The following is a 14849-nucleotide window of genomic DNA, read 5'->3' on the forward strand; positions in this document are numbered from 1 at the left end:
GCGCTGTTCAAGGGAAGATAGGCGCGAGCGTGTCGTCGTGTAGTGGCTGCAGCCCGCAGAAGGTACAGCACTACTGCGGCCAGCAGATCTCCTCCTTCGGCCCATGCACATGCTCTTTCTAACGTAGAAGAGCTGAAGGACTAGCCCTACTCTCACGACAAAGTCTCACGTGGCTCTTCTGTTCAGGAGAGTGACGTCTTAGGGGGTCGTGGCTTGAATGGGTGCTTGGCTGTGAACCCTAGAAGCTCCAGAGTTATTTCCGTCTCACTGCCGGGAGTATGCTGCGTGTGAGGGCCTGCCCCTGCTGGAGTCCAAGGAGCGGGCTGCAGATTGGCTAGACGTACCTGAGCTAACAGGGCAGGTTGTACAAATGGGCCAGGGACCCTGGGCAACTGCTCGCATTGTTGAAGCCAGAGCTGCCATCACTCCTGTGACAGCCGGGGTGATGGCCTGCCACAGCCTGGGGAGACGGGACTGGGTTATGTTTAAATCCCTCGGGGGCCCACTGTAGTAAATGGAAGGTGGCATGTCTTCTCTCTAGAGGGAGATGTGACAGACTGAGACCTGGGAGTCCAGCTGACTGTACTGAACTATGTGCCAGACAAGGATGGACTGTCAGGACAATAAATGTGAAGTGGATTTCTGGGGAATACCTAAGGAGTGGTTAATGCAAATGACCCAGCTCGAGTATTGCAAAAACCCAGCCTTCTGAAGAGGAGAGGGTCTTTCATCTGCTGATCACTGTTAGCAAAGGCCGAGATCAAAGGCCCCAGCTGTATAAAGAAACGGCTGCTCTGTCCAGCCTGCGTTCTGGGTCTCAGGCAGTTATGAACTCGTAACCATGGGGAAAAGCAGGCTGGGGGTTTTAAAGGCTACCAGAGATGTTAGCATGTGAGTAGGTTCTGTCACCGTTTGTAATGTGTTTTCTCTGTTACGCTTTCACCAGGAGAATAACTGTGCTTGCTTAGAAAGAGCTGGGTGGTGACTTCTCACTGCAAGCGATACCCTGGGCATTGCCTCTGGAGAGGAAGCAAAGTGCAGCTATTATGCAGTCTGGCTTGCTGGGGCTATCACAGCGTAGGCAGGGAACTGTGCAGCCTTGAAAAGCCCCCGGCAGGAGGGAGAGTGTTGCAAGTCTCTGCCCAAGAGAGGTGACAGCTCTGAGTCTAGAGCGGGGCCCTGGAGAGATGGCGAGGGGGATACAGATGCAGTCGCCCTGAAACTGTGACATCTACCCTTGCTGTTTTTAGCAATGCTAGGGGCAGGTACCTGAGCTCCAATCCCACTCTGGATTCAGTGTAGACACACCCCGCGTGTCACAGCTGTTCTGCGCCGGGTGGAATGTCAGGGGCTGCACGTGTCCCGTTTGGAGGGAGACTGTCCGTGTTGTTAATGACCCCGGCTTCGTTAAACTCGGCAGTGTGGGAGAACGATAAAGGTAGTCAACGGGCAGCGGAGGTTCCTTCAGCCAGCTGGCACCCGAGTTCCAGCAGTGCTGGGCATCCACAACTCAGGGGACGGCAAAGGGGGCTGTGAAGAATCAGGCTGTCACCGTCAGTCGCGCTCGGTGAGGCTGATCATGCCACACATGTCAGGCTGCCAGCTGAGTTGTTTCCGCTGACTTCCAGCGGTGCAGAGAGGGCAGTTGGGTACGTTACGGTGCGTCGGGGTTCTCTGCTCCCCCCAGGAATCCGGTATAGCTCACGCGGACTAGAAACGCCGCGCGATCGCACAAAGCAAGGCCTCCTTACCGGTGGGAAGAGATAGCAGGAGCAGAATGGCAGGAAGCTGCCTCTAGAAAGCTCCTCGTCTCACCTGGCTGGGCGAAAGCACCATTTAGCTGGCTGTTCAAAATGCACTAACCTGGTTTCCCCCTCCCCCGGTTTACTGGCTGGGATTGTGATTTGTGCTGTAATTTGCACAGCACTCAGAGACAGCTTTGATCTGCCAGGCGCCGCTGTCTAATTACAGGCTGCATTGTGCTGCTGTACTGTACAGAAAGAATCCTGAGCGCTGGCCGCTCTGCGTGCAGCTGAACCCACCCGGGATGCTGCCTGCCGGCTCCTCCACGCGGCAAGGTTCGTCTTTTTAAAGGCACTCGAAGTAATCGCTGTCCTAAGAATACATAATTACAGGTCTGGCCCTTCAACATCTTTCCTGTTCTACAGGAACTCGGAGCTTTTCACCCCGCATGGGGTTTTAAAGGGACAGGCCTGTGTTTTTCAGATTTCTCTAAGGGGCGTTTTCCCCATCTGGGTGTGGAAAGTCAGAGCCATCATGCTAATGGCACAGAATAGATCAGCAGCAGGATTCAAACCCAAAACCTTCAGTACCGATACACAGAGCAGGACCACGCGAGCCAAAAGAGCTGCTCCGCGAGTTAATAGCAGCACCAGGCTGTTATCCACTAAGGGACAGCCACTAAAGAGGAACACAGCCCACACTCTGCCAAAGTGTTACAGGGTTAGTTGGCTTCCTCTCCGCCCGCCCCCACCTTCTCGTCTTCCTTTGTAATGCAGCAGCACCAGGCTAAAGCAGGGTGAATTCTGAAGTTACCCACAGTGTTTTGCAACATATGTGATTCTCTTAGATGTGCATTTAAAAAGTCAGGTGTTCTCCTCCCCCACACCCCGCTTTGTGATAATTGGGCCTACAAATTTATCCTCCAGCCGAGCTCGACTGTGAAAAGTTAATAAAATGTCACAACATGCACAGATCAACAAACGCTGGCAGGAGAAGGTGAAAGAGCAGGACAGACCGGATGAGTCCAAACAAAAAGGCCCCCTGATATAACTCAAAGGATCATGCCTGGTAAGCATGGTAAACGTGTGAGACTGGAAAGCAGGGAACCAAAGTGGGTGTGTCACAAATTAGACCTAACAAGGGGACCAAATAATGAAGGGTTGGGTTATTCCACCCATCACTCCCTTTGTGGGTCCTTAAAGAAAGGGGAAAATGGCTACTGGAGCAAGCTTCACCACCATGGCTGCTATTCCCACCATCTCCAGGGACCCTAGACCTCCTAAGAGATGTCCAGGCTGGGCAAAGAGAGGATCACAGAGGACATTGTCACCTCCCCTGGCTAAATCCCAACCTCCACCTGGATGTGACACGCACACACACACACACACACACACACTTCTTTCTTGCCTCTCCTATCTCTCTTGTTTTTCCTTCTAACAAGAGTCTGGCGTAGCCAGCTGAATCTGCATACCCTGCAACACTGCTGTAAGCCTGTGACCGGAAAGAGGCAGCTAAAAGCAGCACCCTCACCAGTCCAACGCTAGCACGAGTTTGTCAGGTCTCGGGGTGGCTGATGAAACCACGGGCTGGGCCTGTGTTTTTTTCCAGCAGCAAAGACGCAAGTGAGAGTCAACACCGCAGCATCCCAGCCAGGCTGTGGATGGCTAGACTTACTAGTCGGAGCCAGAGTCCATAATCACAGACGGCGGGGTCCAAGGCAGGAGACAAACCGGCGATCAGGAGCCACATGCCCGATGCCATGGGAGCCGGAGGCGCACAGCCCACCAAAAGCAGGGTGAAGCACAGTTCAGACACCGTCCTATGCCTGTGCTGGTTTAAGAAGGGCCAGTGGCCGATCAGCTGCTCTGGGACTCGGCCACTTGGACTTCAGGCAGAACTTCTCACTGGGGCTGGGATTTACAAGTCTCAGGTAAGCAATTGGCGGCAGGCTGCCCCTGTGAACCTAGGTTCAAGACCGAGGGCTCACAACAGATAAGCTGCATTTTCTGTCTTTGCTTTTCTTTTCTCTCCCCTTTTGTGTTTGGCTTCTTAGGAAACGGGCTCGGACTTTAACAACCGCAGCCAGAATCCAGCTCCAGCCCCCAGCTGGGTCTCCAGCCCAGCCAACTTCTCTCTGCCGCCCCGGACAGCCGTCACCGTATGCGATACCGCCTGAGAGACTGGCAAACAAGGACTGATTTTTTTTTCTTCTAAAAACATGCCCCAGCTGACAGGAACACGGGCTGTCTTACATTAAAATGGAAAGCCTCCTTTCTCCCGTTACACTCGCAACGCTTCGACTGGTGTTCCTTCTGTCTCTTCAATCAAAGACGAAAAGGGCGTTTAATGGGGCGTTTGCCCCGGTGCTGAGCAGGGCTCCGTTTACCAGACCCTGAACGTGGCTCCAAACTGTTTAATGTTGGACGGTTTCAGGGCCCTTCGCTCTTTGGGCCTGATCGGTTCCATCTAAATGAATGCAGCAGCCCCCACTTTCACGCCCACTGCCCATCAGGCTCCACGGGTGAGTCACACGTGGAGGCTGGAGCCTGTGAACGCTGCTGTTGAAAGTGACACACAGCCTGGGGAGTGGGTGTCAGAGGGGAGCCGGCCCCGCGCCACAGGGGACTCTGCACCAGGATGCTGCACCGGGCCTGCGTCAGCCTTTAAACGCCTTGTCAGCCTGGCGGCTTCTCCCCGTCTGTCTCTGTGCAGCAAGGCACGGTACAGAACATCACGCTCTCTGTGGCTGGCCCGCTTCCCCCAGAGCTGCCGCAGCAGGAAGAAGACAGGTGGCTTCCTGCAGCCGGCAGAGGGCTCCTGGGTAGCAGCAGGTTGGGGGAGCCGTGGGAGGAGGCTGGCAGGCAGCGCTGGCACGTGGCTACAAAGCACTGCCAGCGCTTCCCGGCACAGGGCTGGCTGCAGTGAGACCACACTCCCGCCGCTCCCTGCCACTATAGGGCCCCATATGCAGGCGTTCCCCTAGGGCAGCAACCCGCAGCTTAGCCTGGGGCAGAGAGTTCTCAGGGTGCAGCCCGTAGGCGCCTCCCGGGCAGAGGATACCATCTCTGCCCCGCTCTCCGTCCGGCCCTCACCCTCCTCTCGGCCCCCGTCTCAGCCCCTTCTCTGCCCTAACCGAACTAAACAGCTAAGGACAATCTGATTGGCTGCTCTGCTTTGCCCCTCGCTCCAAGGGCCAATGAGATTTCTCAGAGCGAGCCGCCCAATGGCTTCCAAAGCACCAATCCGGTTCCCTTAGTCAATCTCCTCCCCCCCCCCCAGTGCAGTCTTATTGGCTGCAGAAGCTGCGTCCTTGCCCCCTGGCGGCCTAGGAAGGTTTCTGATTGGCTGGGGTTCTACTGGCCATCAGCTCCCAGAGCTGCCTGGAGGTGCGGGGGCGGTAAATACCAGCGTGAGAATTTACCTGCACATCCCTTGACAATGTCTTTAAAAACGCATGGCAATCTGGGGAGCCAGCAGCCCTGCCTTGGACAGAGCCTGAGTCGGGGACAGACCCCGAGCTCTTCAAGGGGCGAGTCTCTGCTAGATTCCTGGCTTCACACATGCTAGGAACAGCAAACCCCGGCCGGGCCCGAGTCTCTAGCTGAACAGTGAAATTGACAGCTAGGACAGCCCCAGATTTTACCAGTTACCCTCTTTTCCTGTCTCTCTCTCACCTTTTCCTCCTCTCAAATCTATGGCATAAAATTTGGCGCGGCACTTTATATTCCCCAGCATTGGCAGGCCGCTCAAAGCCTCCTAGCTTTGGCCACCATCACCTCTAGCTCAGGTCCATCCTTGAGTTGTGCATCCCTGGTGTAAAGGTGGTGACCCTACCCACACGAGATCTGACATCTGTCCTATCACAGCCTTATATACTCAGCCCTTCTTCCACCATATGGCTCACATTAGTCTGTAAATATGAAATCCCATGGAAAATTGAGTATTGGGTATTTATTAACATGTTCAGAAGTGAGGGGTACTTGCTACTTAAAAGGTTGAGGAACACTGCCCCACTCCAGCGTCCCATAGAATACCCAGTCAAGCGCAAGGTCTTGGTGCTTATCTGCAAGGCGCGCCATGGGTTGCGCCCAGAGATCTACAAGAGCTCTGGGATGAGGCTGCGATTGACAGCTGCCCCTCTGGCACAATGGAGCTCTCAACAATAGGGGTAAAGCTGGTTTGTGCAGGAGACAGAACCTTCTCCGGGGGGGGCAGAGGTCCGAGACTCTGCACCCAACTACCCCGGGAACCGAGGTCCATCCCAACCCCACCACTCTCCGCTCCAAGTGCTACATGCATTTCTTTGACCTGCCTTCTCTAGTATAAACCCAGGGAAATGTGTGTGTGTGTGTGCGCGCACGCACACGCGGGGGGGGGGGGGGGGGAGGAATCATGATAAGTATTCTGAAACAAGACCTTCCACTTCCTGGGAGAAGAGGGCAGAACAAATGTAGCCACACGGCTCAACGCACGACTGGAAGAATCAGAGAAATACAGAGCTGGAAGGGACCATCATGTCCAGCCCCCTGGTGCTCTGGCAAGACCAAGCAAACCTTGTCCGCCCTTGACAGGCGTTTGTCCAACCGTTTCTTAGAAACCTCCAGTGACGGGGCCTCACAGCCTCCCTTGGAAACCCACTCCAGAGCTTAGCTCCCCTTAGTGTTAGCAAGGCTTTTCTCACATGGGTAAGAATCCCAAAGAATCCTAGATCCCAGGCCTACAGTGCCCGGGACAGCTGTTGGTCCCCCATTAACTGCCCCCGGTGGAGATTAGGCACTGCAGGAAGTACCGCCCAAACGGTCCGGAGTGACAGCACCCTGCAGCCTTCTGATTGGCCCATGCTCACTATTTATCCCTGCACAGTGGCCCAGACAGTATCGACCTCCGGCCTGTTGTGATGCCAGGCCTCGCCTTGCTTTCTGATCTCCAGGCTCTGACCCCAGCCTGCCCCTGCCATGACTTTTGCCTCCCGATTCCAGCCCGGTAGCAATCTCCGATCTCCAGTCCCTGGTCCTGGCCTGACTCGGACCCTGCTTTTTGCTGACTGAGGCAAGGTTCAAATGGCCAGGAGCCTGCCTCACTGACCGCTGCCTTGTGGCTGTCCTCGATTTGTGGACAACAACCCAACGGTAGCTGCTAGGCCAGGCTGGACATATATTCCCGCTGAGGCCGCACAGTGGTGAGAAAAGTTAGACGATGACCTCCCATGTCTTACAGAAGACACTCTGGTTAACACACCCCACAAGGATATGAGCCCTTTTCACAGCTGCATCCCATGGCTCACCCATATTCAGATTGTGATCCCCTATAACCCTGGATCCTTTTCAGCTGTGTGGACGGGAGGGGGCGGGCGCCGGTCGGGCCCTCCTCAGAGGAGCTGCTCCCCTGCTGACATCCCAGCAGCCGCATCGACCCAGCCCGTGGCTCCCTTGTGCCCAGAGGGGGCGGAGGGGCTGGGTCAGCGCGGCCGCGGGGTTGTCAACGGGGGAATGGCTCAGAGGAGGGCCCGGCTGGTGTCCCCCCACCAAGCTGGGGCCCAGGGGGCATGTCCCCCTTGGTACGCCACTGCCACCACACCTGCCGCTCACAAACGGGGGGTGGGGGGAGAAGAGCAGGAAACAGACCTGCAGACACCCCCCCTCCGCAGGGCGCTGCCTCCGGGCAGGGGGGAGATGCAAATACATGTATTGGCCCCTGGGGGCCGGAGAGCCCGGGCACACCGCTGGTGATGTGCGCCTCGGACAGGCCTGTCACTGTAAAACAATCACCTCTCCAACCCTCCTGACCCCCTCCCATCACACCTCTCCCCTCACCACGGGCCAGCCCAGCCCCCAGCCAGGGGCATTTTGCCATGCTAGCCCGTCCCTCCGCCAGATCGTGGGTGAAAGTGTAAAACTGACGGTCAAAGACAAAAAAATTAAGGCAAGACCCGACACCTACCCCTGTGGCTCCCCATCAGACGCCTCTTTGCTACGCAGTCATCCTGTCTGCATGTTGTTCCCTTATCTCACAGGCTGTCACTGTCAGGACAGATGCACCGTATGATCCAGAGAGGGATAATCTAGAACTCCCTGGTAGGCCAACCTCTTCGCTCCCAGACAAAATTGTTTCCTGTCCGTCTGCGCTCTCTGTCCAGTCCAGCGGCACCAGATCCTCCACGACTTATACTGGGAGATTATTTCACATCCATGTAGTTTCCACAGGGAGGAAGGGTTTCCTGATGTCCAGCCTACATTCTCCGGGGCTGAATTTCATCCTGCCCCTCTATTCACACCCCCCGTCTACTTCCTACAAGAAGGGGGTCGTGGCTGCTCAGATCCCCAAGTGAGAGATCCTCCTCCTTCTCTCCGGATCTCACAGCTCTGATTATTTTGGGCTGCGGCCAGCTGCGTCTCTAAAATAAAACGCTGGTAATTGGAGCGAAGGCTGCTGAGCCATTGAGCCCAGACCTGAGATGCGGGCTGGGCTCCCCTTTCTCTTCTCCCCCCGGCCAGGTTCCGCGTTGCACTGCCCCGCTTGTCCGTCTGGCCCAAGGGAGCTGGGCGCATCTCCTTGTGGGTCCTGTCAACATTGCTCTGAGCTCCCTGCCGTGCTCCCACCTCCCCTGGACGAGGACAGAGCTAGGTTGCACGTCTGAAAGCTAGCAGCCGACGGCTGGAGCAGACACAACCGATTCATAGAGTTGTCTCCCCTCTTCCAGATTCTAGTGGACAGAGCACTGGACTGGGACACAGGAGACCTGGGTTTTATTCCTCTCTCTGCCACAGGACTGCTGGGTGACCGGATTACACTCCCGCCACGCCCCGTCCACCCATGCAGGCCGTTTCTGCCCCTTTCAGTGCCAGGGCAGCGTAAGAGGACGTTGGCCTAAGTGAATCAGGGCCAAGGTCTAATCCTCTCCTGGGGCCAGGCCTCCCCATATGTCCCTCCTCATCCGCTGAGCCTGGCTCTCCTGCTACCGGTGCCCTGTCCATTTGCCAAGCTGGGCTATCTCCCTGACTAGCAGAGTCACGCGGGGTTTGTGAGCTTGGGGCGAGGAAGGCCCCCGCTTTCCCCTCCCTCCCCTGGCTGGCCGTATAAAATGCCCTCCACATCCCTAGTTTGTTCTCCGCCTGTCACCACGGGGAACCGGCTGGCCACCGGGAAGCCAACCCTCGGCCTCCGTGTGCTGACCAGGAGTTCCTCTGGAGTGGCTGTATCGCGGGAGTGGGGGCAGGGCACCACGAATGCGCTGGGCCCCCAATCCAGCCGCTCAACGCCCAGCAGCACGGACTGGTCGGTCCCCCCCTGACGGTTTCAGCAGTGAGGCCTCCTCCCTGACAGCCGCTGCATTCAACCTGCAGCCCGCCCCGTCCCGCTGTCTATTTCTGCCCCTGCAGCCACGTCCCTCTTCCTGCTCCATGCTCTCGGGGCCCCCCGTGCAATCCTTTGGGCTAGCAGAGGCCGTGCCGCAAAAGATTCTGGGGTACACCTGAACGCCACGGCCGCCCACCCCACCTGCTGGAGCAGAGGGGGGCTTGCCCCGGCAGAAACCCTGGAGCTGGGCCATTTGGAGAGCGTCCGTGCTGGCCCCAGGGCCGGGGGCACCCACGTGACCTATGCCGAAGGCTGCACTGGCAGTATCTAGTCCCACTCAGGGCTGAAGCACGGAGCGGTGCCCAGGAAACTTACCCTGCCGCAGTCTGTGGGTAGCCGGAGGATTTCCCTGCCCAGGGTTCCTCTCACCAGCACTAAATCCAGCTCCAGACACATTCCCCGGGCCAACGCCAGCCCGGCTGGAACTCCACTGCCAGCACCCTCTTGTCCTAAGGGTTGAAGCTGGCCCATCACCGTTGGCGCACCCCCCCCCCCACCCCGTTGCAGAATGTGACCCGCCCCAGCCCGTCTCCTTGTTTTCCCTGTGACACTGGAGGGGCCGGCACCGGCCGAGCTGGTGCACAAGTCAGCAAAGGGCACCAGCGTCCGGGGCAGCGAGAGAAAAGCACCACTTACTGTCGAGAGGGCTCTCTCTGCTCGCCTCGCAGCTCCCCCTGCGCCTCGCCCGCTCTGACCGAACTGACACTTCCTGCCTTCTCGCACCAGGGTGAGGAGGCCAATTTGCATACTGCAAAGGCAGCAGGTGGAGAGACAGCATCAGAGGCAGAGGGGAAATCCTCCCTGCACCAGGGTAAGCGGACAAGGAGGTGAAGCTGTCGGCCGCCAAACCTGCTCCCCTCCCTGGCTGTGTCCTGGCCAAGGTCCACGCAGGCTGGCCAAACGGTGTCTGAAACCCATTCAGCTGCCTCCCGCCACCGGGCCTCCATGCAGCTGCTACCACTGCCCCAGATTTGCAAAGCCCGAAATAAGGCTGAGACCCAGCCGGGCTCCTGGGAGACCACACGGACCCGCAGTGAGACTGGAACAGGTCCAGCCGCTTTCTGGCAGAAAGGATGGTCCAGGGGTCAGCCTAGATCTGGGTTCAAGTCCCTCCTCTCCACAACTTTCAAGTAGGACCTTGGGTGAGTTGTTCAATCTCCCTGTGACTCAATTCCCCAACTGTACCAGGGGGATAATGGTGCTGTGAGGATACAGACATCAAAGACTGTGAGCTACCATGGTAACAGAAGCCAGAGAAGTACCTTTGGTAGGCCACAAACTCTGAGATTATTATTTCTAGTGCCTGGTAGCCCCAGTTGTGGGCCAGGACCCCCATGTTCTGTGTTGGTGCAGCACCTAGCACACAAAAAAAGAGGCAGTCCCTGCCCCCAGACAGCTTACAATCTACACAGAGGACAAGAGCCAACAGATGGATCCAGGCCGGGGGAGTACAAGGAAACAATGCGACAACACTGGTCAGCATGACCGGCAGCGGATGAGGACTGATCCCATCGTGACATGAGTGGGCTCCCCTACCCCAAGAGCCCCCGCTAGGGTCTGTCTCACGGCACATGCCAAGGGGACACGGTCGCGTACCGCTGCCCTTCAGCAGACGCTCACCCTGTCTGCACGCAGTCACGTTACCCCCTTCGTGACTATGCTGGAGGGGGTCCCTCTGTCTCTCACACTGCCCACCGGGTTTTCAATACCCCCCTTTCTGGGCTCCCAGTGTCTTCCGGACGCTGCGTTAATAATGCCCTGTGTTCCCTGGGTCAGCAGGCATTGCCACCCCAGATCTGACCTGGGAGCTAGCTAGCTAGTCTCTGGTATCCTCTCTGTGACTGGGGCCAGCTCCAGATGACTTGCAGGAAGTTGCAAGAAAACCTAGAGCAAACAATTATGCAATAACCTGCCCCAAGGGTAAATTTCTGCCTAGCCCCTTCCGGTGACTGGATTATGCTCTTTAGCATGAACGTTTATCTCCTTTATTCGTATTGTAGCCTATCCAATGTAAGGGGGGCCGTCCTTATTATCTAGCTAACCAGCAAATGCATTTTTGAACCCTGCTAAGCCATTGTCCTGCATGATATACTGTGGCAGTGAGTTCCATGGGTTAATGAAGTATGGGTGTTATAATATTTCAGTGTTTTTCTCCAGCCCATTCCTTAGGCGGCCTAACATCTGAGCAGACGTCTCTTTGATCCCTCTACAGTGATGGCCAGCCTTCCTTCCTGAGTCAATGTTATCCATTTTTTCCTTCCCCCCCCACCCCCCATTTTTAGCACTAGGTGCAACGTTTCAAACTGAGTCCTGGACAGGTGAAGTGATGCTGTAAAGGTCACACAGGAAATCAGTGACACAGCCAAACCGAGAAGCCAGGTCTCTTTCCTCCCAAGGCTGTGCCGTGGTCACTGGTCTTTATGCAGGTATTTATATGGCCCCATTATTATTCTTATTGCAGTAGCCCACAGAGGCCCCAGGCGAGATCTGGACCCCAGTGCGCTAGGTACGGTACGTACACATGACAGCCCCACTTCCTGCTCACGCTCATGAGAGTTTACAATGAAAACAGACAAGACAGAGGCAGGGAGCGTCTTAAGGCTGATTTTGGAGATGGGGATTTGAGGCACAGAGAGATGAAGTGACTTGCCCAGCATCACAAAGGGAGTCTGGGGTAGACTCCTTTCGTCTTTCTTTCCCCTCTCACCCCTTTATCTATTTTGTCTATAGACTATAAGTTCTGTGCGGTAGGGACTGTCTCCCCTATGTGCATGTACAGAGCCTTGCACATGGGGGCCGTGATCTCAGCTGTGTCTCTGGCCACTCCTGTAACACAATCAATAACAATCCTCTCTGTGAGAAACAGATGCACAGGAGGGGGAAGTGACTTGTTCCAGGTTATGCAGGGAGCCAATAAACAGACCCTGCGTCACAGATTTCATTCATAGATTCCGAGGACTCTGATCTTCTTCATAACACAGGCCGGAGAGCTTCCCCACAATAATTCCTAGAGCAGCTCTTTTAGCCATACATCCGAACTGGATTTAAAAATTGCAGGGATGGAGAAACCAGCACGACCCTTGGTAAATTGTTCCCGCGATTAATTACCCTCACTTTCTAAATTTTACACCTTATTTCCTGTCTCAGTTTGTCTAGCTTCAACTTCCAGCCATTGGATCATGCTAACCCTTTCTCTGCTAGATTGAAGAGCCCATTATCAAATATATGTTCCCCATGTAAAAACACCATAACAGAGGCTCAAGTGAAACGTATACCCCCAAATCAAAAAACATAGTCAGAGGACCAGAAAAGTGCCAGCATGGCTAAATAACAGAATAAAAGAGGTGGTTAGAGGCAAAAAGCCATCCTTTAAAAGCCAGAAGTCAAATCCCACCGAGGAACATAGAAAGGAGCATAAACTGTGACAAGTCAGGTGTCCAAGTATAATTAGGAAGATCAGAAAAGAATTTGAAGAGCAATTAAAAAAACAAAAACTAACAGCAAAAAAAATGTAAGTTCTTCAGGAGCAGGAAGCGCGCCAAGCAATCAGTGGGGCCACTGGACAATCAAGGTGCTAAAGAAGCACTCAAGTAAGACAAGGCCAGTGCAGAGAAGCTAAATGAATTCTTTCCCATCAATCTTCGCTGCAGAGGATGTGAGGGAGAAATCTGAGGAACTGTTCTAGATTGAGGTGTCAGTAGAGGAGGTTTTGGAACAAACTGTGAAATTAAACAGTAATAAGTCACCCGAACCAGATGGTACCACCCAAGAGTTCTGAAAGAACTCAGATATGAAATGGTAGAACTACTAACTGTGGCATGTAACCTGTCACTTAAATCAGCTTTGGACCAGATAACTGGAGGATAGCTAATGCGACACCAATTTTTTAAAAAGATCCCGGAGGTGATCTTGGCAATTACAGGCCAATAAGTCTAACTTCAGTACCAGGCTAATGGGTTTGAAACTATACTAAAGAACAGAATTACCAGATGAACACAGTTTGATGGAGAAGAGTCAACATGGTTTTTGTAAAAGGAAATCATGCCTCACCGATCTATTAGAATTCTCTGAGGGAGGTCAACAAACATGTGGACAAGGATGATCCAGTGGAGATAGTATAGTTGGACTTTCAGCAAGCCTTTGACAAGGTCCCTCACCAAGGGCTCCTAAGCAAAGTAAGCAGTCGTGGGATAAGAGGGAAGGTCTTCTCATGGATCAGTAACCGGTTAAAAGACAGGAAGCAAAGGAGAGGAATAAATGGTCAGTTTTCAGAATGGAGAGAGGTAAATAACGGGGTCCCCCAAGGATCTGTACTGGGCCCAGTGCTGTTCAACATATTCATAAATGATCTGGAAAAAGGGCTAAACAATGATAGAAAATTACTAAATCCAAAGCTGACGGCAAAGAGTTACAAAGGGATCTCACAAAACTGGAAAACACAATCCCAACTATACATACAAAATATATGATACAAAATGATAAATTAGCTGTTACCACTCAAGAAAGATCTTGGAGTCCTTGTGGCTAGTTCTCTGAAAACATCCACTCAATATGCAGCAGCAGTGAAAAAAGCTAACGATATTAGGAAAGGGATAGATAATAAAACAAAAAATATCATATTGCCACTTTATAATCCATAGTATGCCCAAACCTTGAATACTGCATGCAATTCTGGTTGCCCCATCTCAAAAAAGATGTATTAGAATTGGAAAAGGTACCAAGTAGGGCAGCAAAAATGATTCAGGGTATGGAACAGCTTCCATATGAGGAGAGATTAAAAAGACGTGGGAATTTTCAGCTTGGAAAAGAAATGAGTAAGGAGGGATATGATAGAGTTCTATAAAATCATCAGTGGTGTGGATAAAGTGAATAAGAAAGTGTTATTTACCCCTTCACATAACAGTAGGACTAGGGGTCACCCAATGACATGAATAGGCTTCAGGTTTAAAACAAACAAAAGGAAGAACTCCTTCACACAACGTACTGTCAACTTGTGGAACTCCTTGGCAGGGGATGTTGTGAAGGGCAAAAATATAATAGGGTTCAAAAGAGAACTAGGTAAATTCATAGAGGACAGGTCCATCAATGGCTATTAGCCAGGATAGGCAGGGATGCAAAACTATGCTCTGGGTATCCTAAAGCTCTCACTGCCAGAAGCTGGGACTGGACGACAGGGAACGGATCACTCAGTAATTGCCTGTTCTGTTCATTCCTCTGAAGCACCTGGCACCAGCCACTGTCAGAAGACAGGAGACTGGGCTGGACGGACCGTTGGCCTGACCCAATAAGGCCGCTCTTGTGTTCTGATGTAGGTAATTCCTTAATCTTTTCATTGTTAAGCTAAAGAAATTAGGCTCCTTGAGTCTTAGGCATGTTTTAATCCTTTACTCACTCACAGGACTCTCCTCTGAACCCTCTCCAATTCATTAACATCCTTCCTGACCTGCAGAGCCCAGACCTGGACAGAGGATTCCAGCAGCGGTCGCACCAGTGCCAAATCCAGAGGTAAAACAACCTCTCTGCTCCTACTCAAGATTCCCGGTTGTACATCCCAGGATCTCATTAGCCCTTTCAGCCACAGCATCACACGGGGAGCCCATGTTCAGCTGATTATCCGCCGTGACCCCCAAATCTTCCTTAGAGGCACTGCTCCCCAGGAGGGAGTCCCCCATCCTGTACGCTTGGCCGACAGTCTTGGTTCCTAGATGTCTGCATTTCCATTGAGCCACATTGTGTGTCTTTCCTGCAAG

The 14849-nt window shown here is 53.8% G+C and overlaps 1 protein-coding gene across 3 annotated transcripts in view; it reads right to left on the bottom strand.

Annotated features, from left to right (window-relative positions):
• PTK2B (protein tyrosine kinase 2 beta) overlaps positions 1-14849 on the bottom strand; it is a 108297-nt gene that overhangs the window by 65712 nt on the left and 27736 nt on the right. The window contains exon 1 of one of the 3 annotated variants that reach the window (XM_067531308.1): positions 7684-7763. The exons of the other annotated variants lie outside the window; for them this stretch is intronic. The gene's annotated coding sequence lies outside the window, so the exon portion shown is untranslated. Of the gene's footprint in view, positions 1-7683; positions 7764-14849 lie in introns of those variants that run through there. 3 annotated transcript variants of the gene reach the window in all.

Source organism: Emydura macquarii, unplaced genomic scaffold (genome assembly GCF_026122565.2).
Source record: "Emydura macquarii macquarii isolate MOO-44397 ecotype Brisbane River unplaced genomic scaffold, CSIRO-AGI_Emac_v2 contig_3134, whole genome shotgun sequence".
In the NCBI taxonomy this organism is placed as follows: domain Eukaryota; kingdom Metazoa; phylum Chordata; order Testudines; family Chelidae; genus Emydura; species Emydura macquarii.